Here is a 13,344-nt window from a genome sequence, read left to right as displayed (position 1 = left end):
AGCAAGTTTCTGCGTGCATTGAGGTCTTTGGGGGCAAACATGATAGAATCGCACAATAAGTAATTACTGTACTTTTGTGCATCACCAAAATAATCCCTAATCCATTCAAACACAGAAATATATTCTGATCTGAAGATATTGTGCAAGAGCAGAAAATCACGCTTAAAAAAAGTTTACCATTTGATACTGCACAAAAGAGCTCAGAAGTCAAAAGTAAAATTATACAATATCATTCCATTTCTGTCACCCAATTAAAGACACCAGTTAACCATATTTTCTGATTAAACTTGCAGATAGTTCTGGGGGGAAAGTCAATTCTTCTAAAATCAGTGGCTTGGAAGAAAAAGCATACTTTATTTTTAGAGCATTAACAAGCTGAAATTAGCTTTAAAATAAGAGGCACACAATGTTGCATGTCAAAGAAATTAATTCCCACCCACCCTCATGTTTGCAGAGCACAAAGTTCTTTGGGGAAGGTGCAAGTTGACCTACATGGCCTCTATTCCTGAAGAGTGCCGTTCCTGGCTGGCATGAATCCTAACCCTTAGTCAAAAGGTGGGGTAAAAATATATTCAGCCAACCAACCATGTTCCCTATTTCTGCTGCTTCCTATTTCTGCGGGTACTTCATGCATTAAACCCAGGCATACTATGAGCCCTTTCTCATGATCGGGAGAAAACCGCCCTGAGCCACTTTTGGAAGGGTGGGATAGAAATCAAATAAATCAATCAAATAATAAAAGGGGTGATGGGAAGAAGACTTGAAACGCTTACCTCTCCTGCAGACTATCTCCCTGGTGATGCTGGGCAGAGGATTGCCTGCCCAGACAACTGCCGGCTGCTCCCGGCAGTTCAGAAATTTGGGGGCTGGGAGGCCCCTGGAACTCCCATAATGCATTGTGTGGGTGCGTGGTGCATTATGGGGAGCCTACCGATGCAGATCGGGAGGTTAATTGCGTGTAGGCGCTGTGCGGAGCCTCCTCCAGGAGCTGCTCAACTCCTGGTGGTTCACACATGCAGCCAAGCCCGATATTTGCCACACATGTGAACAGACTGAAAGGCTTCATGTGTGTCACTTTTCCTCCTCCCTATAGTGAAGAATCACACAAAACAGGCCCCCATGCACACAGGCCTATGCATGAAGTGTGACTCTGCAGGAGCTTGTGCACCTCCTCCCTCCATCACAGAGCAACTACCCTTCAATGGAAGGGTAATACTTCCTCAAGAGGCAAACACTTTTGAAGCAGTCACCAAAAGCTATGGATGTTGCCTAAACTTTCATGAAAAACAGTGGGCACTTTTGCCATAGGTCTTGTTTCAACTGGATTCTTTCATTTCTGGAAAGTTAGTTGCATAGCTGTCTTATCCCCAGCATCAGCCCATCCTACTTTCTTCTCCTTACTTTCTTCACCCATCTCTGACCGGACACCCATGTCCAGCCCTACGAGGAGATATCCCCATGTTCTGTTTTTCTCTGCTACCAACTGATACATGGATGGTAGGGGTGTGCATGAAACTGGTATGCCTGGTTCCGTTTGAGTCCGAACTGGACTCAAAGAGAACTGGGCCTTCTTCCTGGTCTCTAGTTGGCCCAGTTCAGGCCATTTTAGTCCATTTTCAGCCCAGCCTGGGCCACTTTGTTCTGGCGAAAATAACGCCTAGGGCAAGCACTGAAATTGCGCCCCCTGTCCAAACATCTGACACCCATCTTTCAGATAACTTTACCATAATATCAGCTGAAAAATACAAGTCAAGCTCGTTAATCTTTTAATATTTCAAAAACTATTTAGCAGTGGATATAGCCAGACCAAAAAATGCTGGAAAACTACAAATTTCAGTATGCTGGGACTCATGAAACACCCAAATACTATGTGGAGCTGTACTTGGAAAACTAAACAGAAGTGCCCGACTAATTCTCTACTATGCATTGTAGCATCACTATTACGTAAGTTTTAAAAATAAATGGAGAATCTGACTTTTCCCAGATACTCTGAAAATAATTAAAGGATATGCAGAGTAAACTGTGTCACTGCTTGGAATATATTCTAGTATTTCAGAAAGACAGTTAAAATGAGAGAAAGAGGGCAAGAAACTCCCAGTGGAGTGAACTTAATACTAAGGATTTCACACTGATTCAAAGACAAACTCACCATTAATAGCCATATTATTAAGACATCACATATAACTCACTTATCAAAAGATGCAAAGTAAGAGCAAATGAATACAATCCTAGCTTATAAGCTTCAGCTCAGTATTCACAAGCCCTGATTCTCTGTACATAGTCCCAAACTAAATATGTGTACAGTGACTTATATTATATTAATTTTTTATTTTTTTATTTACCTGTAGCCCCTTCGGGGGCTTACTAAAGGCCATGGGGGGGGGGTCTGCAAAGGTTCCCCCTCCCTCTGCTGGCCTCTAAGGCCTCACAGGGACCATTTGAGCATGTGTGGTGGCCATTTTTAAAAATAAATTTTGTTTTAAAAAAATGGCAGCTGAAAACAAAATGGCTGTTGCGCATGCTCAAATGGCCTCTGGGAGGCCTGACATGGCCTAGGGCCTCACAAACGCCATTTGAGCATGCGCAGTAGCCATTTTTTTTTTGGCGACCTTTTTTTTTTTAAAAAAAAATTAACCTACCCTAGATACGCCCCTGGGAGGCAGCTATTTTGGAGGTCAGTGCGCATGTGCGGCCGGCCGTCTTGTGCACCTCCTCCCTATGTCACAGAGCAACAACCCTTGACTGGAAGACACTGTGAACCAGCCTTTTCCCCATCAGAACCGTGAGCGGAGGAGAGATTCGCCTCAAGTTTGAGCTGAATTGGGTCTGGTTCAGCTCGAGGGCGAGCTGTGGCCAAGTTTGATGGCAAACTGGCTTGAGGTTGAGCTGGTTCACACATCCCTAATGGACGGACCTGAGGATGGAGTGCTGCGCAAAAACTGTCTTAAGACATACAGCTTAAAAAAATGGAAAGCTAAGAAAGGAAAATAGCCTTATCCTTGCTTTTCTGACCACTGCCCTGAAAGCAGATGGCCAGCCCCCCCCCCCCGATTGGCAGACCTATGTTTAAGGTTATTTGATTATTATATAATTTTAATTGCATGAATTTAATAAGACTTGGGCATGTTTTTCTTCATATCTCCATACATTAAAAAGGTAAAAATAAAAAGCGGAGGTTACTTGACTGCGGACCATAGCTCAGTGCTGCGGCATCTGTTTTCCATGCATAAGATCCCAGGTTCAGTCCCTAGCATCTCCAGGTATTTTTGGGAAAGATTCCTGCCTGAACCCTCGGAGAGCTGCTGTCAGTCAGTGTAGACCAGTGGTTCCCAACCAGGGTTCCTCCAGATGTTGCTGAACTACAACTCCCATCATCCCCAGATACAATTTATTGTGGCTGGGGATGCTGGGAGTTGTAGTTCAGCAACATCTGGAGGAACCCTGGTTGGGAGCTGCTGGTACAGACAATACTGAGACTGGTGGACCAATGGCCTGATGTGGTATGTCAGCCCCTCCTCAATAGGCTTGGAATTTGAACTGCCGGACTTTGCTTTCATTCCTGGGGAATCTGGCTTGACCCCTTCTTTGCTACACACCATTTTAAAGACACAAGTAAGTGTATTCATGGCATTATTTCCCTCTTAATTTTTATCTGGACAGCAAACTGCTTATCTATAGTAAAACATGGAAGGATTCAACTTTAACCCTATGGCTGCTGCTATTTCCTTGTTTGAACTCTGAGAGGAATTAATTGGATATCATGAATCCTTTACCAGTCGAAAGTGCAAAAGGTCTGCTCCTTCAAGGAGCATATGAAGTCCTCAACTAAGCTAGCACATCTATTAACAAGAGTGCTGTAAAGAGATAGGGTTAGAGTTGAATCATTCCCCTGCAGAGAATCTTGATAATGGCAACTTGGCCAGGGTGCTGAGAATCCTGTTCAACATACCTGGCCTCCCTCGTAGATTTACAATTCCTCGGGTTCCCTGGAAATGGCCATTAAATCATCTTAAATAATTGCATGCACTGAAAATATTTCTTGAGCCCAGCACTCTAAGAACCTCAATATCATACTCTTCATTAATTATTTTCATTTGCTCCCATTCACCAGTAATCTGGAGATGGCTAAGGAGCCTTCAATCGTCACAATTACTATATAGTGCCTTAGCATGTTCAAGATTCTTCACACATACATCATCATCATCATCATCATCATCATCATCATCTCCACCACCATCATCATCTGAGGTCTAGGGAAAGGGCATTTTGTCACTTCATCCCCCCACCCCCACCCCCACCCTTTGCCTTTATCATCATAGCTAGACTGGTTGTGCTTTTCATCCTCTCATTGACCCTGGAATGTTTGTTTTGTTTCCTCTGTGAATTGTACACAGGGGACCTGAGCTGGATCATGACTATGGTGGGGCTTTGGGGGCTTTAATGCTATCCCAGCATAGACCTAATCTGGATTGGGCTGCCTGCTTGTGTTATTTACAAAGAAAAAGCAAGCATGCTAGGGCCAGTTATGTGATTAAAGTAAGGTCTAGTGTGGCCCTTGGCCATCACTGCTGCTGGGAAGGGTCAGAATCCACAGGTAAATGGGGATTTCCTGGCTTACTGTTTGATCTCTTAGTCTCTGTGCTGTACTGGCTCTGATAATTTTCCTCCCAGATGTCATTCTGTTTTGTCCTGTGCTGTCCATGAGCAGGAATTCAAGAAGCATGACAGGCTGAAGTTTCAGGACCCCAGAGAGCTCCAAGTGAAACCTTGCTCCATTAAGGCCCAGAGTTTGAGTGAGGCCTTAAATATTCCTGAACTTCGACTACCAGTCTAGGCTTCACTCGCTGCCTGGGGAGGGAGGAGTCTTAAAGACCTAGAGCCTTGCATGCCTTCTCTTCTCCATCAATTGCCTTCTGGCCTGCTGTTGGTGTAAGTGTGCACACAGAGTGTGGGGTTTCTGGTGCAGCGGATGCTGCTGTTTTGCGGGGTCAAGTTCAGACTCTTGGTGCAGACTCTGCAGGCTCCTGTTCCAGGATATTGTGGCTAAAGGGTCCTGTCACTAGCCTGGTGTTGGGGCCTGGGTCTCAGGCTTGAGACCCATATATGGAAATAGGAGGAGCTCCATATATGGAGCTCCATAAATGGAGCCTCATATATGAAAACAGGAGGCCTGTATATGAAAATAGGGATATGCCTGTGAATCTGTAGGGGGTGTGGCCAAGCAACCTGAAGCCAGGATATACTTGGACAACAAACTCACCACAAACTGAAAGCAGGTAACCAAGTGCATGCAGGGCATATTATTCCAGATTACCAGTGCAGATTAGTCCAGGCCCATACCTCCAGCATTTTGCAAGTGAAAATAGGGACATACTTTTGCATATCGAGAATTACTGCTCAAGCGTCCTGTCCTCCACTTCAGTACTACATGTGGCTGAAGACTAGATTGCTATGCACTGCATAGTGCCTTAGTGTGGTACACCCACTGACAGACAGAGACATGGAGCATCCACCCACCCTCTTGGAGACTAGATTTCTAGACACTCTGGGGAAGGAGCTGAATGCTGAAGAATAACACTTGTACAACTCATGGGGGAAAAACCCCCAACTGAACAAGGTATCCCCAAGTGGAAAAATTGGGATAAAACAGGGATAGTGATTTACCAGGTTGCAGAAAATAGAGACTGGCCTAATAGGGGAAAGTTGGAGTCTATGGGGTCTGAGGCCAGTGCTGGTCATTCTTGTAGCAAGAAGAGTCAAATCTCCAAGTACAGAAGCCCCCTTCAGATGCTATGAGCACCCCAGGTGCTCACAGTTACAGCAGGCAAAAGCGGGGAGGAAATCCGGCTGTCCCACTGTCAATCACCCCCTCGCAGCATGATCATGGAACCAGGTTGCAGCTGACAGACTTGCCGCGATCATGGTTATGGTGGCACTCCTTTCAGACAAATGGCACTGTAACTGTGATCATCAGTGCAAGGGGGTGATTGACAGCAGGGTGGTGAAACTTCCTCCTCACTTTTGCTCATTGTAACCACGAGTGCCCCAGATGCTCATAATGTCTGAAGAGGTGACATCATCTGTAGTGATGTCACCAATGGGGGCAGATGTGCTTTGTGTGAGAGCTAGTTGAAATAACGCACTGTGAAAACAGGATATGCTCTGCTCTCTTTCTCCTGAATGAGACGTGTGATCTGGTCAGCCCCTACTCCACAGGCTTGGACTCGTGCTAAAGGTGAGGGGTCATGACACAGTCAGAGTCAGAGATCAGTTCAGCAGCTCTCTTTGGGCAGATTCTTCCATTACTTTAGTTGAAGGGTTACTGTTTTAGAGTGGCTGCTTCTCAGTAGAAGAAGGAGTGGCTCGCCCTAATGAGCTCTCTCTCTCTCTCTCTCTCTCTCTCTCTCTCTCTCTCTCTCTCTCTCTATCTATCTATCTCTGGGGAAGAATGGCAGTTCAGTCCCCAAGTAGCAAAGCAAAACCAGTTTGGTGAAAAAGCAGCAAAGGAAGAGGTCTTGAGACCATTCTTTAGTACTGAAGAACTACAAGGATTTATTGAAAGAAAAGGTTACACACAAACGTGAAAAGGCTTGCAGCTTAATTTCAGCTGTAGCTCATGGCTGAAGAGAGAGACCAAAACAAACAGCCATCTCTGGAGACAAAATGGAGACTAACACTGGAAGAACAAAGAGGGCAGGAATCCAGCACATTTATCCATGACCACCGCCCCCCCCCCCCGCCAATGATCACTATGAGACATTGCAGCTGAGAGCTGATGCTGCCAAGGTCCTAGCTCCAACAATGCTTCTCCTTTTTTTGGAGTTTTTGGTTAACCCATTCCTGGATCCAGGCCAGCTTTTGAATGGTGTTTTAGTTACTTGTATTCCAGTGCTGGAATAGAGGCGAGACTAACAGACAACCAGCAGCAAGAGCCCTGAAAAGCAGTCTGCACTTGCCTCTCTGTACATGATATCTGTTTCATTAAACTATTAATATTCCTGATTCCATTCAACTGCCTTGCCCTTGCATACCACAACTCTTTCCCTTGGGCTCTACACTTTCCAGCGGCTGTGTTTGCACCACTCTCGCCCATCCCAGCCTGCCCCAGCGTTAATGAGAGCCACGCAGCCTGCAGGCGGGCTGCCCATTTGTTGAGAAGATCACACAGCTGCTTAATCATTGACTCGAGCAGGGTGGGATGGCAGAAAGAGGAGTCAAGGGAGCTCCCAAGCAGGCAGCTGTCATGTGGAAGATACATGTTAGGATGTAGTTATTTTCTCTGTCAGTGCAGCCAATATGGATGCAGCAACAACACAATTCAAAGCCCAACTTTGCTGACATCTTCAGAACAGAATCTATGCAAACTAGAATTTTCCTGCACAATGGGATCATGGGCATAAGTTGGAATCATAAGCCCTATGCACACATTATGTCCAGCAGTCATGCAATCTGTGTACAGTGTGCACTGGTACAGTTATTTGCATGTTATGCTGAATACAAGTACAGCTGTACACTTCCTATCTGTATCCTGCACTGGAAGGGGCCTGTACCCAAGTTCACTTTTAAAATGGACACAGGTGCAGTCATGAGCACAAAAACATATATGAGTGGGCAGACATTTGAATGCAGGTACGACATGCCCCTTCAAGTCTGAATGGGGCTAGAGAATCACAGAGTTGGAGAAGGCCCTGTAGGCCCTGTAGACTAGCCCTCTGCTCAGTTCAGGAAGCCTAGAGCTTCTCAGCCTTTGCTTGAAGACCTCAAGACTGTTCTCACAAGCAGCCTAGCCCAGGTTAGGGCAGCCCAGCCACGGCAAGGCTGCTCGTCTGGAGCGCCTAGCCTGGAGCTCCTGCCCAACATAACTCCACTAGTGATGTGCACAGAATGGTTTGCAGGCCATTCTAAAGGCCTGCGAGCCGTTTTGTGTGGGGGGCGTTTGTGGTTCGATGCCAGGGCGGGGTGGCTCTTTAAGGGCAGGGGAGGGTGCACTTACCCCTCCTGCCACTTTCCCCCCACCGGCGCTCCTTCTTTGAAAAGCATTTGGGGCGGCAGGATACCTCCCTGCCACCCCTTCCCCCGTTCCTTGGCAAAAGGCTTCAGAATGTGCGATTGCACGTGCGCACGGCGCGTCACATTTGTGCATCATGTGCGTGTGTACATCAGACGTGCATGCACGCATGACATACACACACAACGCGCGTGCCTGTGCACATGTGTGATCGCACATTCTGAAGCCTTTTGCTGAGGAACGGGGGAAGGGTCGGCAGGGAGTATGCTGCCGTTCCAAATGCTTTTCAATAAAGGAGTGCCGGTGGAGGGGGGGATGTGGCGGGAGGTGTAAGTGCACCCTCCCCCGCCCTTAAAGACCCCCCACCCATCTGCGAACTGGAATGCCACGGTTCCGTGCACACCACTAAACACCACTCCTAAGCCCGGCTCTTAGCTGAGGTTAAGGGAGCACTGCCAGGATTGAGAACAAGGCATCACCACGCAGTGCCTTGTGGGATATTTGGAGGCCACAAAAACAGGTCCCACGAAAACAGGTCCCAGCCTCTGTTGATCCGTGCTGCCAGGAGTAGCATCGATATTGATCCGTGCTGCTCCTGGCAGCACGGGTTGTGTGGGTGTGGGGCTCACACCCACCCACCAAAGAAACAAAGAGTGATAATCTAGGGGAAGGGAGGTTGATCCCTGCCTCTCCCTCACCTGCCTGCCCACCCCACAATTATGTGAATAGCCCTCTCTAGTGAAGGACAGCCTAACTACACCCTGCCGTATGTTATAATTATTTTGTCAAACTGTTCTTACCATTAAGGAGCTTCTTCCGATGTTCAACTGAAATCGACCCTCCTCTAACATCAGGCCATTTGGTCCTGGCCTGCCCTCTGGGGCAGAAAGAGGACACGTCTTTGCCCTTGTCTATGTGTGAGCCCTTCAGGTATTTGAAGAGCACTATCCTAGGCCCCTCAGCCTCCTTTTTTCCTATGCTAACGTGCCCCACTCCTTCAACCTTTCCTCATAGGGTTTGTCTCCCCGAACCCTGACCATCTCTGCTGCCCTCCTCTGAACACACCTCCACCCTTTTTAATAGAATCACAGCAGTAACTAGATGCAAAGGAAAATAGGACATTACCTGTACCTTCGTAGTTCTATAGGAGAGATGATTTCAGCAACAACAAAAATCTTCCTTTCCAGCACCTCCAAAAAAAGTTGCACCCGCATTCACTCCCATATACTAAAAATGATACTTTATGAAAATCCCAGCCGTGGAGAAAATTCACATCACTTTCATGCAGAATATTAACCAGAGAGAATGCCCGGGGTGGGGAAAGTAGTTGAATCCGCTATTTAGGCACTGAAGGATTTTTCAGTCCCTTGGGCTGTCTATAGAAGATGATTAGAACCTTGCAACCCAAGATCTAGCTGCTTATTTCAAACCGTCCGCCGTGGAGAGGCAAGAATGTCTGCCTGCCTTACCTCTCCACGTACACATCTGCTCTGTTTTCATTCTGTCTCCCAGGTTCCTTCCTCTGACCTTCTCCTCTTCCACTCTTCAAGACCATTTCCTTGACCAGTCTTCCTTTCCTAAGCCCCTGTTTTCTTTAACCCTCCTTCCTAGGCCCACTTGCTCACCCCGCTTCTCTCTCTCTAGGATCAGACTGACAGGCACAAACCGATGAGTCTGACAGGCACAAACAGCTTTGCCAGCTCTACCCCTCTGTGACATTAGGGCAAGTCGACCAATCCCTGCCAGAGACTTGATCACCATTATTATGAAATCCTTTCATATCAAACATACAAAATTGCAGTGTTATAGCCAAAACCACGGTCATCCTGAAGTCTAATATCTGGACTCATCTACTGCAGAATGTTTCTGTTCTAAGAATGCATTCCCCCAACAGATTGTCATTGTGGTTAACCTATTGCTATGCTCCTCAATGACCCTTTTCTAAGAAAATAACAGAACTTTCACTGTATGGGACTCGGCAAGCATTCACTGAGTGACAAAGTTCTTGTGTCAATCAACCTGCTTGAAAATAGAACATGGAAGGGGGGCTTACAATGCACGTAATTACAGCAATTACAGAAAGTTCTGCAATTTAAATAATTACAGGTGGCACTTTTTGAGGAGTTATTACAGTCTCAGATAGAAAGAACTGATTTACTTGCATAAAAGAGAAGCAGCACTAGAGCATTGGAACCATATCCACCTGTCTATGCAGACAACAATAGGAAGGAAAAACCCGCAGTAAAAGCCAAGAATAAAACAGGAAAGTGCAAATGTTTTTAGCAGCAAGTACTGCACACAAAGAGAGTTTAATTACTCCGCTGATAGGTATTCATGCGGTTCTACATTTAGATTATTTTATTACCTACTATTTACTATAATTTTCTTTAAAACTTAGTGGCTGACCTGATGAGGCAAATTACTCCAAGTAGTCCCATTCAGAGGAAAAGTTAGGTAATGCCTAACTTGTCCTTTTAATTTCAGTGGGACTACTTGGAGTAATTTGCCTCATCAGATCAGTCAGTGACTATTTCACTGTCTGCACCAGTGGTTCCCAACCAGGGTTCCTCCAGATGTTGCTGAACTACAACTCCCAGCATCCCCAGCCACAATAAATTGTACCTGGGGATGCTGGGAGTTCCCACGACCACTGTGAAGCGGGCTAGGCAATTATTGGGAGAAATTGCAGCCAGTCCTAATTCTCAAGAAATCAACTGAGAATTCTTTTATTAGATGGCTACTGTACCAGACATTACACAAGAATATCTAAGAAAATTAATTAAGTTTGAAGTTGTTTGATAATATGCATACCCAGCAACATTTAATTAATACCTTAAGCAAGAGCATAGCCATTTGGAAAACTAATACCAGGTATTTAATTAATTTGGATAACAGAGCAAACTATTAATTACAAGCGGTGATGGTTTGAGACGACCCTGAAATACATAAATGTAGCCACTTCTTAAAGACACTGGTTGGAAAGCAAATAAACCCTAATGAAAAATAAAGGTCTCTTTAGTGATGCAGCTTTGGAAATGAAGTAACCCAAGGGGACAGAATCTAGAGAAAGAATATCTGTACCTCATTACAACTGATGGCAGCCCCTGATAACTGAGCAAAAAGGCACCTTTTAAAAGTGGCGATTCTCTTTATTGAGCAGGGGGAGAGCAACTGGCCCTATCCAGCCCCAGCACAGAAACCCTCCAGTGCAGGCATCCCCAAACTGTGGCCTTCCAGATGTTGCTGCACTACAATTCCCATTATCCCAGCCACAATACATTGTAGCTGGGGGTGATGGGAATTGTAGTTCAGCAACATCTGGAGGGCCGCAGTTTGGGGATGCCTGCTCCAGTGGCTGTTGCTGGTGTCTGTCTTCTGTTTCTTTTTTTTAGATTGTGAGCTCTTTGGGGACAGGGAGCCATGTAATGTAATGTAATGTAATGTAATATATCATTTTATTTATTTACTTATTTTTATTTATATGTAAACCACTTTGGGAACTTTGATAAATATTCATTGTTGTATTTGTTATAGTACTAAAGCTTTTAGCAGTGTTTTAATTTTTTTTACAAATACTGTTAATTTTCATGGAGACCTGGGCTGGTTCACAGAGTCCTAAAGGCCATGTTCTTACCAGGGCCACTCCTAGGGTTTTAGAGGCCCTAGGTGAAGTTTGATCCTGCCCACCCCCTTTTGAGAAGTGCAGAGCTCTGGCTTTGACTTGAGCCGTGCAAGCTGCTAGTCCACTGGGACAGGAGAGAGTTCAGGATGGGAGAGAGGGCAAAGCAAGGTGAGAGGGCAAGCAAGGTTGGCTTTGCTCGCTCACCCTAATTCCTCCCCCGTGTGCCCCCCTTCCACTCCAGGGAGGAGATCGAGTGGGCACTCCCAGCAAGTCAGACATGTCAGGTCTCCATGTAGCACCCCCCTCCACCAAGAATTGGTGCCCTAGGCAACCACCTTGGCCTGCCTAGTGGATAGGCCCTGGTCCTTACATGAGCTAGAGCCTTGAGCTTGCCTCTCCCTCCTGCCATATGCATAATATTTAATGTGAACAGAGGGCTGTGTAAGTATGCAGGGCTGCCAACAGGATTTTTTTTGACAGAGTTGCTACAGCTCTTACCCTGCATCCCCCCGCCCGCCCCCCCAGACACAAAGAGGCTGTTTTCACATGCAGCCTAACCCAGGCTAGAGAAGCCCAGCCTGGGTTAGGCTGCATGTGAGAACTGCTGGGATCGGGTCTGATCCCAGCAGGGAAGCACTGCTTAGCCCTGTTTTTAAACCTGGCTCTTAACTTGGGTTAAGAGCTTGAGTAAGCTCTTAACTTGGGCTCCGTGTGTTCTCTGGGGCTATGTTTAGCCCCAGCAGACACAGAGATGGGTGCCTAGAGCGCCCATCTCCTGGGGGAATTCCCCATTGCATCACACATGTCATGCAGTGCATTGTGGGATCCCCAGGGGCCAGGAGACATTGTACCGGCCTTCAGTACCACTGTTGGTGGGAGCACAGTCTGCACTCCCAGAAACAAGCCGTTACTTGTGTGGAGGGAAGATAAGCTTAACCAGCCTTCCCCCCACCCCCTGCCCCACCTGCCTGGTAATGTGAATGACCTCAAAGGCTTTCAGTTGGTCTGTCATCCCCAATGAGTACATCCACATGTAGCCCTTACATCTGTAAAATATAGCCCTGTTTTATACCCCTCCAAACTAGGCCTGGGCTTGATAAATGGCCCTGCTGATTGCATCTCACACTCAGCCAGAACACTCGGACAGTTGTTTTGATGAAGCCTGCGGATACGGGTGAGCAATCGACAATCAATAGAGGATGTCTCCAATTTTACCCAAAATCTTTCCCTGGAAATAGAATCAAAAGCAGATTTGAAATCAATAAATGCAGCAAACAGAATTCCATGGGGCCTAGAGCTGTACTTCTCTACCAAATGTTGTAAAACTTAAACATAGGTCTATTGTGGACCAGTCAGTCCTGAAGCCTGCCTGTTCCTCGGCCAGAATGTCTCACTGTCTAACCAGGAGCAGAATTTCCAACATAAATGTCTGGCATAGGACTCAGCATAGGACCCATTTGAAGGCTTATGCGGTAGTGGTGTGTACAGCCAAAAAAAAAAGGGGGAAAAAAGGAAAAAAAGATTTTGGTCTGCACGCATTGTATCCGCAGGTTCACGTTCAGCAGAACTATCCTGGGTTGTGAGGAGTTTAATTTCTGCTACTTCTGTTTTAAACCAGTCCCTATAAACATTCTGCTGTGATGCTTTTAATGGGTTATTTGCGGACAAAATTTCCTGTATTTGGGCCAACTTGGACTCCACTACTTTTGCAGGG

General features: G+C 46.2%; 1 long non-coding RNA gene across 1 annotated transcript in view; it reads right to left on the bottom strand.

The window, feature by feature from the left end:
• The window catches only part of LOC128346311 (uncharacterized), a 30,414-nt gene extending 20,477 nt beyond the window's left edge, over positions 1-9,937 (bottom strand). The window contains exon 1 of the long non-coding RNA XR_008316891.1: positions 9,134-9,937. This is a non-coding gene — a long non-coding RNA (uncharacterized LOC128346311). The remainder of the gene's footprint in view (positions 1-9,133) is intronic.
• Positions 9,938-13,344: the final 3,407 nt, after the last annotated feature.

Source organism: Hemicordylus capensis, chromosome 2, assembly GCF_027244095.1.
Source record: "Hemicordylus capensis ecotype Gifberg chromosome 2, rHemCap1.1.pri, whole genome shotgun sequence".
In the NCBI taxonomy this organism is placed as follows: domain Eukaryota; kingdom Metazoa; phylum Chordata; class Lepidosauria; order Squamata; family Cordylidae; genus Hemicordylus; species Hemicordylus capensis.
Note: the sequence above shows the minus strand (reverse complement) of the source record. Positions and strands in the feature narration are given on the sequence as shown.